The following is a 14,345-nucleotide window of genomic DNA, read 5'->3' as shown; positions in this document are numbered from 1 at the left end:
AATTCCTGCAAAACCTTCTCCAACAAGTCAAACGTGACAGCCTCCCGTGGCAACTCCCCCCCACCCAACTCCGCCCACACCCGCCCCCAACCCTTCAACATTCGGCTCAGCAGATCCGATCTAGCCGGATCAAAACCCAAATACACCATGCTGTAGAAAGAAACTCCCGCCAACTTGCCAGCTATCGTCGTCTGCGACAACCCCCGATCCATGCAGTCCAACACAAAGCGCACCACCCTTTGTTCACATTCCTCTTTCGGCAACATCACCACATCCTTCCCCAGGCCCGCAAAGTCCCCAAACTCAGTCCAAGCCAATCTGTATGCCCGCCTAGTAGACTCCGCCAAAGACCTCTCAACCAAACCAACCACTCTCACTCCCCCCATGCCCAGATACCCTCCGGCACCTTGGTCTTGCAAGCCTCCGCTCCCGGCGCCAGCTCCCTGAAGCGCTGCCACTGCGAACGAGATAACGCATCCGCAATTTCGTTACTTGCGCCAGGCACATGTAGCGCGCGAAACAGCACATTGTAACGCAAACACAGCAGCATGAAACTTCGCAGCAAGCGAAGCACTCACAGGTCCCTTGCTTTCTGGTTGTTTACCAAGTCCACCACCGTCATGTTGTCCACATGAAACAACACCGACCTGTTCTTGAATTCTGGGCCCCACATCAGCAGCGCAACCAACAAGGGAAAAAACTCCAAGAACGTAATGCTCCTGCCCTGGCGCAGCCAGTGAGCCGGCCACTGCTCCGCACACCAGCGACCGTCCCAGAAGATCCCGAAACCTGCCGCTCCCGCCGCGTCCGAGTAGAGTTGAACCTGACACACCATCCTGTCCCGCGCAAAATCCAAGGACACGCCGTTGAAGTCTTCCAGGAACACCAGCCACACTCGCAAGTCCGACCGGACTCCCAGCGTGATCCTGACCCTGTGATGTGGGAGGGCCACGCCCGACATGGCCATGCCGAGCCGCCTACAAAACGTCCTCCCCGCCCTCACCACTCTGCAGGCAAAGTTCAAGAGTCCCAACAAGCGCTGCACCTACCTCAAATCCAGTTTCCGAACCTCCGACGCGCCTTTCAAAGCATCCCGCATCTCAGCCACCTTCGTCACTGGTAAACGCGCCTGCCAAGTCACCGAATCCAATTCAATACCAAGGAATGTCAAGCAACAACTGGGCCCTTCCGTCTTTTCCGGTGCCAATGGCACCCCAAAATCCCGTGCCAACAACTGAAACTGCCGCAGAGCCGTTCCACATTCGCCAGAGCGCCCCGTTTCCACAAACAGAAAGTCATCCAAATAGTGAGACACCAGCCGGTGCCCACTGCGGTCCATGAAGGCCCACTGCAAAAAGGAGATGAAAGTCTCGAAGAGCGCGCAGGAAATCGCACAACCCATCGGCAACACCATGTCCACAAAAATGGCCCCGTCAAACTGCATGCCCAACAAAGGAAAATCCGCCGGATGAATGGGGAGAAGGCGAAAGGCCGACTTTATGTCACACTTGGCCAACTCTGCCCCCTTCCCGCAGGACCGCACCAGACCAATGGCATCATCTACTGACACGTACAACACTCTGGAGTCCTCCTCCGCAATGAAATCATTCACCGACCCACCTTCCGGCCAAGACAAGTGATGAATCAATCTGAATTCCCCTTGCTCTTTCTTGGGCACCACCCCCAAAGGTGAGACAATGAGATCCGACAGCGGCCAATCAGAAAAAGGACCCGCAATCCTGCCCTCCGAAACCTCCTTCTCCAATTTACGCGCCACAACCTCTGGCAATTCCTTGGCGGACCACAAATTCTCAGCCCAACGCCTCTCCCTGGGCCCCTGATATCGAATCCGAAAACCCTCAACAAAACCCCAGTACAAACGCAACGCCGCCTCCTTATCAGGGTACCGGGAGAGCCAAGGACCCATGGCCTCCACCTTAACCGGAATATGGGCCCTTCGGCTCAGGCTGCCCCCTACCCTTGGCAAATTTCCACTGCTCTGACGGTGTAGCCAAGGTGAGGCACTGTGTGACTGGGTGACGCCCCCGCACTTCGAACACTCATGCTTAAATTTACAGGAGGGGAGATTGCAGAAACCTTTATTGAACCCCCAGCAGGCCCCTGAAGCGACTGGCTTGTACTGCTGCCCTGCTGATCCAGACCACACAGCCTGGTTCCCTTGTCCACCTGCAGTTCCCTGGTTACCCGCCCCAGACCGGGCGGGGCGTGGCTGAAAAGTCCGATACGTGACCGGAAGACCACTGGCCGTATGCGTAGACGCCGCCGCCTGCGTCAAAGACATCCACTGGATCCAAAGTTCCTGGTCTACGTCCCTGTTAGACCTGGCACCTTGGCGTGAGTCTCCCTTCCACTTTTTGCTGATGTGCCTCCGATGTTTTGCTGGTTTTCTGATACTCAGGGCACTGCGCCATGGCTGATCCGTGCCGCAGTGCAAGTGCTCCCTACTGTAAATTGTACATGCGATTGGTATCCATGATTGGTTCTTTGGATTTACTGTTAGTCCCTAGTAAAGTGCACAAGAGAGTGCCGGGGCTTGTAGATGCCAATACTGCTGGTGGGCCTGCAGCACTGGTTGCGCCACCCACCGAAGCAGCCGTAAAGATGTGTCTGGGAACTGCGACCGCAGAACCCGCGTGCGGTCTCGTACTGTCACGCTAGCTGGGCAAGTGTCCCCACTTGCCAGCACCGACCCTTCCCTTGACTACATATTAGTCACCCCTATGGTAGGCCTGCGGGCAGGGTGCGTTGTAGGTGTAAGGTAGGACAAGCCCTGATGTGCGTGGCATGTCCTAGTAGTGACTTACAACCAAGACCGTATTTCACTATTGAAGGCTACCTGCTCCATTAGGCCAGACTGAGCTGCGAGGGTTGTTACACCCTATAATCCCCGCAGACTCAAGGAGCATGGTAGCGAGTCATGTTTAGTATGCCTGAACTCAGGATGATAAAATATTTCTTGTAGTCAAGTTTATTTTAGTATCCTGGGTTTGCAAATGCTACTTTTAGAAAGTTAGCATTTGCTTGCTTAACCATTTCAGCCCGCCTCTGCTGGTATGTGTATCTGACTGTCTGGGATGTGTGAGTGACAGGGCTGGAGGGATGACAGGTGGTGAATGCGCAGATTACACCTTAGTGGGAGGTAGGAGTGCCTCTTGACTCGATCTGTAGCTGTGCTCGACCACCACAATGCTGGCTCCACCCTCCTGGGGAGCGGCGGATGACTCTGCCGACGCCTGGCCCAGGAAGGGCGAAGCCCCCATCAACAAGGTACTCTGGCCACCCCTGTCCGGACAATGCTGGCTCCACCTCCTGTGGGGCGTCTGATGCGCCTGCCCCTCACACTGAAAGCAGAAGCCGGAGTACACCCACCGGGGTACTCAAAGACTGAGAGTGGCTATGCAAAGGCCCCCCTGGCCTGCGAGAACAAAAGAATTGGCCTATAAAAGAAGGAGCCCTGCTCCTTGAAAATTAGATCCGGTTTGGGCCACAGAAGGACTCTGCCCTACGAGAAGGACCGTGAGAGACAAGGAAGGGTGCTGACTCTTGCCTGTGTCGGGTGCCTTGCTGCTGAAGAAGAGGAAGAAGAAAAGACTACGAAAAGACTTTTGCTTTACTTGTGCCAAACTCTGCTAAAGAGATCTCCAAGGGCTTGCAACTGAACTTGCCCCCTGACCAGCGTCCCAGGACCAGTGGACGCTACCCCCTTGGAAGAAAGCGACTGCGGGTGCTGACCATCGCCGCGGCACCGACGGAGGGATCTCCTCCAAGGCAACGACGTCCACCTGACCACCGTGACCGGGGCCCAAAGCAACAGCGGAAGCAAAGTAAGGACCAGCCGCCGCTGGCCCGAACACCGTGACCGCAACTGCACCGGGAGCCCGAGAGCAAAGCGAAGGAGAACCCGTCCGGTCCGAGCTCTCGAGGTGACTGCATAACGAGCAGCCACTCACCTGCGAAGACGGACAGTTGCCCTGTGAGAATCCGCAAGGTCGGTAGCCTGCCCGACAGCCCAGCTGTGAGCCCACAGCTGCACCGGCACTTGGCTGGGTACGTCCTGCACTTGGGGACCGTACTGCCACTTGCCACCGCCGCACAGCCGCCGCCTCCAGGGTCGGAGCGGACGACGAGGAGAGGACCCTGCCGCCACAGAACACCGCTGCCCCGGATGACCAGTGACCTGCTCGGCTGAAGAGCCGCAACGATCAGCGACCCCGGGAAGGCAACGCGACGGGGGACAGATCCCCTGGAAGCCGCCGGCTCCACAAGAACTTTGGTTAACACCGGCCTACGGGCCTCAAGAGAACTGCATAAGAACTGTGGTAACCTGAGCTGAGTAAACTTGCAACCGTTATCATAAAGTACGTTGACTGTATTCCCAAGCCTGCTTAAAATCTATATAAAGATATATATTTTTACAGAATACAGTCTGGTCTCGTTGTGTGGTGGGTTGGTTGTAAAGGTGTATTATTGCAAGTGTTTAACCCTATGTGCCCCAAAGATTAGCCTACGACTGCTTAAGCCACACTACCTAGAGGGTAAGCAGAGGTTGTCTGGAAGGTAACCCTCAGCCCTGACGAGGAAGAGAGAGTCCCTGCTTGTCGCTAGTGTTGCACTGCGCCAACTAGAGCCTCCCCCTTCCTACATTGGACGCAGCGGTGAGGATTTCGAATTTACACTTGCGATATCTATACCTGAGCTTCTGACCACTACACAAGGATTACGGTCCAGTTACTTAGCCACAGACTTTGCTTTTTGAATTTTGCCGAAAGAAGATTCCGAGTGCAGGAACCATGCCGGGCACAAAGAGCCTGGATGGAGCGGAGTCCACGACCTCCGAGGTGTTGGAGGTAGAGTGGGACGCCGCAAAGCTGGACAAATACTCAAAGACGGAGCTGAAGTTTTTCTGTAGGAAACTCAAGGTTCCGCACGCTGGCTGCAAAAACAAGCCGGAGCTCTACAAGGCCCTGAAAGCCTGGGTGGAGTCCAGAAAGACCCCGGAGGATCAAGACGCCCTCGCCGAGCAGAATGCAACGACGGAGCAGAATGCACTTGGGGATCTGATCGATCTCGAGAGGCAAGACAGCGAGCACAGCTTTGGTAAAGGCCTGTCGCCAGAGGAGCTGGCGGACAGGAAGGAAACGAGGAATCACGAAAGAAAGCTGGCAGAATTGAAAATCCAGCTGGAGCTTGAAACGAAAAGAATGGCGCTGGAAGAGCGAAAGCACCAGATGGATTACGAAATAAAAATGAGGGAGATAAGTCTCAAGGAGAGAGACTTGGATCGTCCTCCCTCTGGTGGCAGCGCATCGCCAGTGCAGGTAGAGTCAAGAGTGCACATCCCGAAGGACGTAGTTAAGGAGTTCTTTAAGGGGGCTGACATAGGACAGTGGTTTAGGGCATACGAGGTAGCCATGTCCTCCCACCGGGTCCCTGACAAGGATTGGGGAGCGGGGTTGTGGGGAAGGTTCCTTAGCGAAGGGAGAGATACCTTGCTAGATTTGCCCGTAGAAAATAAGAGGTCCTATGCCCACATGAAAGAAGCTTTAATGAACAGGTACGGGCTTACCCCTGAAATGTATAGACAGAAATTTAGGGGGTGTACTAAGCGGCCTGGGAATACGTATGTGGAGTATGTGACTTACTTTTGCAGAGCACTGGATGGTTGGGTGAAAGGTAACAAAGTTAATGATTTTCAAGGTCTCTTTGATTTAATTGCATGGGAGCACTTGTCTGACATGTTTTCCTGAGTTACGCCAACACCTGATCGATAGCAAGCTGTCCAACCCGAGGAAGCTTGCTGAGGAGGCGGACCGCTGGCTCAGCACCAGGGTCCACAAGGGTCCCGTGGGAGACTCCGCCAAGAGTGGGCAGGGTCCCCAGCAGAAGAGTGGGGGGGACAAAGGGGGAAAACAGAAAGGGTTCCAAAAAGGCCCCCAAAGTAGTTCCCAAGGGAGCCCCCAGCAGGGTTCTCAGCCTCCCCCACCTCCGAAGCAGAATGGGGCCCCGACAGGTAAACCTGTTCCAAAGGGGCCCTTCAATTATTTCAAATGTGGCGAGCCTGGGCACATATCCAGTGACCCCAAGTGTCGCCTGTTTGGAAAACCCGCACCCACTGATGCTCCGCCCCGACAAGTGACTAGCGTTCACCTGGGAGAAGAAATGATGGTCCCGGGGGGTGGAGATCCCGTTCACATGACCCTAGTCTCACTAGGAGACAGTGAGATGATCCCTACGAACTACCTGCCCTCTAACACTAAGAAATATGGGCAGGTGGTGATCATCAATGGTAAGGAAGCTGAGGCTCTTAGAGACACAGGAGCCAGTGTGACTGCAGTGAGGCAGCACCTGGTGTCTCAAGAGCAGGTTGTACCCCATGCCTACTGTAGGGTTATCAACGCTGATAATTCAGAGAGTCAGTGTCCGATGGCTCAAGTTCCCTTCGAGTGGGGGGGGGTCTCTGGTACTCTGCAGGTCTGTGTAAGAAAAACCATGCCTGTTGACTGTTTGCTAGGGAATGACTTGGAGCACTCCCCTTGGGAAAAGGTGGAGAAGACGACTCACCTGCGGATGGTGGGTCTGCCTGACTGGGCGTGCGTGACCACCCGGTCGATGGCAGCCAGTAGGGGTGATCGAGAGGTCCTGGGGCCTGAAGGAGAGGCCCAGGAACCGGCCTTAGGGAGAAGGCGCAGGGGGCGCGGGAAACCGGCTCCTGAAGTTCCCACGGTCCAGGAGGAAGCAGACCTTGAGGGGGATGCCCTGGAGCCTACAGGGGAACAGATCGCCGAACTGGGGGACCTGCCTGAGCTGACCCATTGGCAGCAAGAAGGAGGACCCTCCAGGGAGGAATTCTGCAAGGAGCAGAAAGAATGCCCTTCTCTCGTGGGTATGCGGCAGCAGGCTGCAGACCAGGCCAATGGTGTTCAGGCCAAAACACATTATGTGTACTGGGAGAACGACCTCCTGTATTCCGAGCCTAAGGCTGCTGAACCTGGGTCAGCCCGTGTGCTGGTGGTACCTCAGAAGTTCAGAGCCTTCCTACTGGGTCTGGCTCACGATGTGCCTTTAGCAGGACATTTGGGGATGGACAAGACCTATGACAGGCTTGTCACCCACTTTTACTGGCCCCAAATGCACAAGAGTTCCGATGCTTATTGCAGAACCTGTCCGACTTGCCAGGCAAGTGGGAAGACGGGAGGGAAGAACAAGGCTCCCCTCCAACCCTTCCCTGTGGTCGGTACGCCATTCCAGCGAGTGGGTATTGACATCGTTGGGCCTCTGGACCCCAAGACAGCCATGGGCAACAGGTTCATCCTGGTCTTGGTGGACCATGCCACCCGGTACCCTGAAGCCATCCCTCTGAGGACAGTGACGGCTCCCGTGGTGGGGCGTGCACTGATGGGAATTTTCTCTCGAGTAGGATTCCCTCTAGAGGTGGTGAGCGACAGGGGGACCAATTTCATATCGAAGTATATGAAGTCCCTTTGGCAGGAGTGTGGCGTAACGTATAAGTTCACCACACCCTACCATCCCCAAGGTAACGGGTTGGTTGAAAGATTCAACCGAACCCTGAAAGGCATGATCATGGGCCTGGAAGGTCCGATGAGGCGTAAGTGGGACGTCCTCTTACCATGCCTGCTCTTTGCATATCGCGAGGTGCCACAGAAGTCCCTAGGGTTCAGCCCCTTTGAACTACTGTACGGTCACCCCGTGAGAGGACCGCTGAGTTTGGTAAAGGAAGGCTGGGAGCAATCTCCCAGGAAACCTCCCCAGAATGTATATAGCTACATGCTGGCCTTCAGAAACCAGACCAGACGCTTCAGACAACTTGCCGAGGCAAATCTGGAAGCGAGCCAGGAGGAAATGAAGCGGTGGTACGATCAGAATGCCACTCTGGTCGAGCTTCAGCCTGGACAAGAGGTGTATGTCCTGGCCCCAGTGGAGCCCTGTGCCCTTCAAGATAAGTGGGCAGGCCCATTTGAGGTTGTGGAGCGCAAGAGCCCCGTGACATACTTGGTGGACATGAAGACGCCCAGGAACCCTTTGCGGGTCCTACATGTCAACCGCCTTAAGCCCCACTTGCGAAGGTCCGAAGTGGGCATGTTGTTGGCAACCGATGACGGAATGGAGGAGGAGTCGGAGCCTCTTCCTGACCTCTTAGTGGCCTGTGAGAAGGATGGGTCAGTGGATGGAGTTAACCTCTCACCCTCCCTGACCGCCGAACAACAGGAGGACTGCCGCCAGTTGCTGGGGCAGTTTCCAGACCTGTTTTCCCTGGTTCCGAGTGTCACAGATTGGTGCGTCCATGATGTGGACACTGGAGACAGCTTACCTGTGAAGCACAAGGCGTACAGGGTGACTGACAGGGTCCGGGCCTGCATCAAGGAGGAGGTCTCCAAGATGCTTGCCCTCGGGGTGGTTGAGTCTTCCAGCAGTCCTTGGTCCAGCCCCGTGGTCTTGGTTCCGAAGGCTGCTGCGCCGGGAGCCACACCTGAACTCTGGTTCTGTGTGGACTACAGAGGACTCAATTCAGTCACGAAGACTGACGCGCACCCCATCCCCAGAGCTGACGAGCTCATTGATCGGCTAGGGGCTGCCCGGTTCCTCAGCACGTTTGATTTAACGTCTGGGTACTGGCAGATCGCCTTGACCGATGGGGCAAAGGAGAGGTCGGCATTCTCTACGCCAGATGGGCATTTCCAGTTCCGGGTTATGCCATTTGGAATGAAGAATGCCCCTGCCACCTTTCAGAGATTGGTCAACCAGGTGTTGGCTGGACTGGACGAGTTCAGTGCCGCCTACCTGGATGACATCGCGGTGTTCAGCGGCACCTGGCCCGAACACCTGCGACACCTCTGGGAAGTGTTGATGGCCCTGCGCAGAGCAGGCCTCACAATCAAGGCAAGCAAGTGCCAGATTGGGCAGGGTTCAGTGGTGTACTTAGGACACCAAGTTGGGAGTGGCAAGGTAGCACCCTTGCAGCCCAAGATCGAAACCATCCTGGCGTGGGAACCCCCCAAGACCCGGACTGCAGTGAGAGCCTTCCTGGGGCTCACTGGGTATTACAGGAGGTTTGTCAAGGGCTATGGCACGATCGTGACCCCCTTGACAGAGCTGACTTCGAAGAAGCAGCCCAGGAATGTGATTTGGACTGACACCTGTCAGAAGGCTTTTGACACCCTGAAGACTGCCATGTGCACGGCGCCCGTGCTCCTGGCTCCTGATTTCTCCAAGGAATTCATAGTGCAAACAGACGCTTCAGAGCATGGTGTAGGGGCTGTTCTTTCACAGATGACTGAGGAGGGCTTTGACCAACCCGTAGCCTTCATAAGTCGGAGGTTACTTCCACGGGAAAGTAGGTGGAGTGCAATAGAGCGTGAAGCATTTGCTGTGGTCTGGGCCCTGAAGAAGCTAAGACCCTACTTGTTTGGGTCTCACTTCCGAGTTCAGACGGACCACAGGCCCCTCAGATGGCTGATGCAAATGAGGGGTGAGAACCCGAAACTGTTGAGGTGGTCCATTTCTCTACAGAGTATGGACTTTACGGTGGAACACCGCCCTGGCACCGATCACGCCAACGCTGACGGTCTGTCCAGATTTTTCCGCCTTAGTGATGTGGAACTCCCTGGGGAAGGGTAGTTCCCCCCACATTTCAGCTGGAGGGGACACATGTTAGACCTGGCACCTTGGCGTGAGTCTCCCTTCCACTTTTTGCTGATGTGCCTCCGATGTTTTGCTGGTTTTCCGATACTCAGGGCACTGCGCCACGGCTGATCCGTGCCGCAGTGCAAGTGCTCCCTACTGTAAATTGTACATGCGATTGGTATCCATGATTGGTTCTTTGGATTTACTGTTAGTCCCTAGTAAAGTGCACAAGAGAGTGCCGGGGCTTGTAGATGCCAATACTGCTGGTGGGCCTGCAGCGCTGGTTGCGCCACCCACCGAAGCAGCCGTAAAGATGTGTCTGGGAACTGCGACCGCAGAACCCGCGTGCGGTCTCGTACTGTCACGCTAGCTGGGCAAGTGTCCCCACTTGCCAGCACCGACCCTTCCCTTGACTACATATTAGTCACCCCTATGGTAGGCCTGCGGGCAGGGTGCGTTGTAGGTGTAAGGTAGGACAAGCCCTGATGTGCGTGGCATGTCCTAGTAGTGACTTACAACCAAGACCGTATTTCACTATTGAAGGCTACCTGCTCCATTAGGCCAGACTGAGCTGCGAGGGTTGTTACACCCTATAATCCCCGCAGACTCAAGGAGCATGGTAGCGAGTCATGTTTAGTATGCCTGAACTCAGGATGATAAAATATTTCTTGTAGTCAAGTTTATTTTAGTATCCTGGGTTTGCAAATGCTACTTTTAGAAAGTTAGCATTTGCTTGCTTAACCATTTCAGCCCGCCTCTGCTGGTATGTGTATCTGACTGTCTGGGATGTGTGAGTGACAGGGCTGGAGGGATGACAGGTGGTGAATGCGCAGATTACACCTTAGTGGGAGGTAGGAGTGCCTCTTGACTCGAACTGTAGCTGTGCTCGACCACCACAATGCTGGCTCCACCCTCCTGGGGAGCGGCGGATGACTCTGCCGACGCCTGGCCCAGGAAGGGCGAAGCCCCCATCAACAAGGTACTCTGGCCACCCCTGTCCGGACAATGCTGGCTCCACCTCCTGTGGGGCGTCTGATGCGCCTGCCCCTCACACTGAAAGCAGAAGCCGGAGTACACCCACCGGGATACTCAAAGACTGAGAGTGGCTATGCAAAGGCCCCCCTGGCCTGCGAGAACAAAAGAATTGGCCTATAAAAGAAGGAGCCCTGCTCCTTGAAAATTAGATCCGGTTTGGGCCACAGAAGGACTCTGCCCTACGAGAAGGACCGTGAGAGACAAGGAAGGGTGCTGACTCTTGCCTGTGTCGGGTGCCTTGCTGCTGAAGGAGAGGAAGAAGAAAAGACTACGAAAAGACTTTTGCTTTACTTGTGCCAAACTCTGCTAAAGAGATCTCCAAGGGCTTGCAACTGAACTTGCCCCCTGACCAGCGTCCCAGGACCAGTGGACGCTACCCCCTTGGAAGAAAGCGACTGCGGGTGCTGACCATCGCCGCGGCACCGACGGAGGGATCTCCTCCAAGGCAACGACGTCCACCTGACCACCGTGACCGGGGCCCAAAGCAACAGCGGAAGCAAAGTAAGGACCAGCCGCCGCTGGCCCGAACACCGTGACCGCAACTGCACCGGGAGCCCGAGAGCAAAGCGAAGGAGGACCCGTCCGGTCCGAGCTCTCGAGGTGACTGCATAACGAGCAGCCACTCACCTGCGAAGACGGACAGTTGCCCTGTGAGAATCCGCAAGGTCGGTAGCCTGCCCGACAGCCCAGCTGTGAGCCCACAGCTGCACCGGCACTTGGCTGGGTACGTCCTGCACTTGGGGACCGTACTGCCACTTGCCACCGCCGCACAGCCGCCGCCTCCAGGGTCGGAGCGGACGATGAGGAGAGGACCCTGCCGCCACAGAACACCGCTGCCCCGGATGACCAGTGACCTGCTCGGCTGAAGAGCCGCAACGATCAGCGACCCCGGGAAGGCAACGCAACGTGGGACAGATCCCCTGGAAGCCGCCGGCTCCACAAGAACTTTGGTTAACACCGGCCTACGGGCCTCAAGAGAACTGCATAAGAACTGTGGTAACCTGAGCTGAGTAAACTTGCAACCGTTATCATAAAGTACGTTGACTGTATTCCCAAGCCTGCTTAAAATCTATATAAAGATATATATTTTTACAGAATACAGTCTGGTCTCGTTGTGTGGTGGGTTGGTTGTAAAGGTGTATTATTGCAAGTGTTTAACCCTATGTGCCCCAAAGATTAGCCTACGACTGCTTAAGCCACACTACCTAGAGGGTAAGCAGAGGTTGTCTGGAAGGTAGCCCTCAGCCCTGACGAGGAAGAGAGAGTCCCTGCTTGTCGCTAGTGTTGCACTGCGCCAACTAGAGCCTCCCCCTTCCTACAGTCCCCCCACCGAAATGAAGCTGCGCCTTCCTTATCACATCCATATACTTGAACAAAGCAATAGCCCGATCCCCATACTTCTCACAATAAATACTCGCATAAATCAAGAAGGCCGACGTCCAATTCTCCATCGTGACCGGCACCCTCGGCCGCCTGGTCAATTCCCACTCCTCCTCTTTAGACCCCTCCTTCGCCAGAATCTCCCTATGCAAGAGTTTAAACACATCAACATATTCATGCCTCCACATCCTCGCCTTCGTCTTGTCCGACAAATGTGACCCCAGCGGCATCGCCAGCCCCATGTATGGCAATTTCTTCCGAAGCTTCTCTACCCCTTCATCCTTCCCCTCCAAGTCCTCCACCTTGTCAGTCTGCGTGCTGGCCGTTGCGACCTGCTTACCCCCATCAGCCTTCACAGGCACCACCCCACCTGGGGTCCCAGACCGCACAGACCCATCCCCCACCCCCACCGACCGGCAGGGCTTTTTCCTTCCCCCACTCCCCCTTCCATCCAGGCGTCCCACCAAGGGCCCTCACCTGGCAAAGTTGCAGGAGCGTCCCGCTCATGTCGCCGTGCGTCCTCCGGCTTCGACATACCTCTGCTGGCCACCTGGAGCCGTCCCGTGCCTCGTGGAAAGCACCAACCCTGGCCGCTGCCACCCTAGCCTTGCACACACTTCCAGGTTCACGCAACTCACCCTCTTCCAAATCATCCTCCTCATCCTCATAGTCCAACCACTCATCCTGCACATCCAGCGGCACCACTTCAGTCACAACTCTCTTCGCACCTTTCCCTTTCACTCCAGGCGTAAATTCACACTCCAACATCAACGGTGCCCGCTCCCTCGTTGGAGGGCAGGCCGCCGCGGACCCCCCTGCTTCTTCGTCCCAGCGTTTGGAGGCCGCTTTGCGTCCCGCTGGCCCACCCCGGCCTCTGCCAGCTGCCCCTGCTGGCCTGGTCCCCCCCCCCCCCCCGAGCCGTATGCGCTCGGGGAGGCCCCGGTGCCACCAGGTCTCTGATCCGTCAAGGCAGTCCCTGAACTTTCCACCCAGACCCACTGCCCTTGAGCCCCTGGGACCCCCTTTCCTCGACCCCCAGCCGACCTCCGGCCACGCCCGGCTGCCTGGGCCCCATCGCCCTTGGGCACCCCACCCGCCTTCGCCTCCCTGGCGGCACGTAAGCCCTGCCACTCCCTCTCATATTCCGAAAGGACGCGGCGCTGGTCGCGGGCCCTCTCCTCCTCGGTCATGTGGGCCCACCTGTCGAACATGGAAGACTGCCCTGGCTCCCCCAGACCTCCCTTCCCGGGCAAGGGTGCCGCAGCACTCCCCGCCACCTGCCCTGCCCCCCAGCTGCTGCGCCTTCAGAACCCCCTTCCGGCCCCCCGAAAGGTCGACCGGTTGCTCAAGGACGGTGAACCCCTCCTCACCCCCGGACTGCGTGAGGGCACACTCCTCTCCAGCCGCCACCTCCCAGTCATCCGAGTCCTCCCCCCACTGCCTTCGCTGCTCTCGCCATACCCTGCCAACTGCCTCAAGCTCCTAGACAACCTGGCCTGCGACGCCAGCGGAGCCTGGCCCTGCCCGGGCTCCCCAACTGCAAACTTGAGGCCCTCAGACCCCTCCCCTCCGGCCCCCTCCTCCTCCTCCGGGACCACATCTCCTGCCCCCACCTTGGCAGGGAGGCTCAGCCTCCTTCCCCCTTTCTTGGGGGCCTCCTGCGGTTTCTTGCCCTTCCCTTTTTTGGGCCCCCCCTCACGAGCCCCAGAGGGCTCGTCCATACAGGCTGCAACAACTGCAGCCACCCCCGCAGACGCTGACCTGGTCGGACGGGTCATGCCGACCCATGGCTGTTCCAGGAAACCCGGCTGGAGGAGATCTGCCCTCCCAGCCCGGCCAAGCAGTAGCAGGGCAGCCCGCACAGCCTCTGCATCAGGTGTAGCCATCCTCAAATTCCACCGAATACACCCTACGCGAGATGCGTGAGGTTTGGTACCCGCGCTCTGCCCGTCTGCGAGATGCGTGAGGTTTGGCACCACCGCGCACCGCACTGGAGCACCTGCGACGAAAAGTCGAAATTAATTCTAAATAGCACCCCACCTAAATGCAGCTACAGTAAACTGGCCTAATCGTCGCACTCGGGCACCAGTCACGACGTCCAAACCACCTAAATAGCACTCCGCCTACCTAAGTCACACACCGCCTGGGCTCAAAACTAACTTCTCCCTGAGGCACCGGGGACAGGAAAAGGAAGTTGTTCCCCTCCTGTCCCCCTAAATAGCCTCCTACCTAACCCCTCCCACCCCTGACCTAACCCTAACTACTTC

This window comes from Lissotriton vulgaris, chromosome 5, assembly GCF_964263255.1.
Source record: "Lissotriton vulgaris chromosome 5, aLisVul1.2, whole genome shotgun sequence".
NCBI lineage: Eukaryota > Metazoa > Chordata > Amphibia > Caudata > Salamandridae > Lissotriton > Lissotriton vulgaris.
Note: the sequence above shows the minus strand (reverse complement) of the source record.